The following is a 1624-nucleotide window of genomic DNA, read 5'->3' as shown; positions in this document are numbered from 1 at the left end:
GGGGTAAGTGTTTTACGGCGCTCGGAACTGCATTAGGTCATATGAGCACGCGGGACACACCGAACATTTTCAGTTTGTAGGAAATTTTGAATTTTGCTCGGGTGGCGACCGAAGCCTACTCTTTCCGATTTTAGACCACCAAGGGATCTTTAACTTGCGTAACTTGCACACGGGCCCTCCGAGATTTTTCGCCCTTGTCCGAGAAGGCTTGGTGTAGATCTTTCCTACCACAAGATCAGGAGTGTGGCTGAAAGACAACAGTAAGAAGGAGCCAAGGAGAAGCAGTTGAAATGTTGTAGAAAGAGTCAGGAGCTCAGAGGAGGGGGCAAAAGAGGTGACGGGGTGGGGCAAGAAAGCGGCGACGAAAGCAGACAACAGAACATTGCAAGAGAGCAGGGCAGGGGGTGAAAGGATACAATTTTAGAAAAAAACATTTTCGGTCGCTACCCGGATTCGAACCCGGGACCTTTGAATGAGAGGCGAACACCTTAACCTCTAGGCCACCAGAGTCCCCGATCAAGAGTGTGGCAAAATGAAGTTTTCAACATCAATTTTTTAAAAACGTAACGGACTCGTTCAGAAATATCCACCCTTGTGTAACGCTGCCTAACCACAAAGCAAAGACACCGCCATACTTTCGCTCAGAAACACCGCAATCATGTGAACATTAAAGTCTGTGCAATTTCCGCAAACTCCCACCGCACTGTCGCCGTTCCGTCGCCGCACATCGCTACATGTGAATCGTCCTTAAAGAGCCGCCAGTCAAGAACGTCTTGTTGTTTGTTAAGACTAAGACTGTACAAAAACAAAAGAAGACAGCCCTATTTCATTCCTACAATCTCACACACCATCAGTAACAAACGAAAATGCTATTAACTTTCCTACCGACTCATGAAAAGAAGATGTACACGCCATGATACATGTTTCTATAAAACTACTGAGAGGCTATCACACGGTAACAAGCGGGACATTTGACCTATATTTTCTTACAATGGTAACTCTGTATTTCAATATCAATTAATTTATTTCAACTTTAAATGATTAGAAAATTTGAAAGACAAATTAGACATTTGAAAAAAATTGCTTTTTGACAATTCTATGACGTGTTTAGTTTCCTTTACTGACGGGACAGAAAAAAATACTTCATTTGTCCCGTCATTAATGTGGAATAGCCCTAACACTTCGGTCAAGAAAGTAGGAAAAAATGACGTTTGATTAGTAGTAGCCGACACATGCATGCTGAGACATCTAATACCTTGATATTATTATATTAAAGCTCTTGTCAGTCACTTGGTCTCTAGAGCTGTCGAGATGCTTGAGAAAGCACGAATTGCTGCCATTGTTAGCCTGAGCATCTTGTAGAGAATTTAAAAATTTGTCAATAACTCTTCTTATATTACAATGCCCGGACCTTCTTCAGAGGTCGCAGAGATAGACATGTCGTATTTTTAAAATTACTATGGCAACGTTTGTTCGTGGTTCGTGCTGAACCTTGAGTGAGGTCATCTTTCTTCTTTTTCCTTTTAAAGCTTTGGAGAATCTGGAAGAGAAAAAAACAACAACAGAAACACGAAGAGACCTGTGAAGTACCAACCAAGTTTTGTCTCTGAATCATATTTCAAGA

The 1624-nt window shown here is 41.8% G+C and overlaps 1 long non-coding RNA gene across 1 annotated transcript in view; it reads left to right on the top strand.

Annotated features, from left to right (window-relative positions):
* LOC118477418 overlaps positions 1 to 1624 on the top strand; it is a 9164-nt gene extending 7540 nt beyond the window's left edge. Inside the window, exon 2 of the long non-coding RNA XR_004858370.1 lies at positions 1530 to 1624. This is a non-coding gene — a long non-coding RNA (uncharacterized LOC118477418). The remainder of the gene's footprint in view (positions 1 to 1529) is intronic.

The sequence above is a fragment of the Aplysia californica genome, unplaced genomic scaffold (genome assembly GCF_000002075.1).
Source record: "Aplysia californica isolate F4 #8 unplaced genomic scaffold, AplCal3.0 scaffold00005, whole genome shotgun sequence".
NCBI classification, from domain to species: domain Eukaryota; kingdom Metazoa; phylum Mollusca; class Gastropoda; order Aplysiida; family Aplysiidae; genus Aplysia; species Aplysia californica.
Note: the sequence above shows the minus strand (reverse complement) of the source record. Positions and strands in the feature narration are given on the sequence as shown.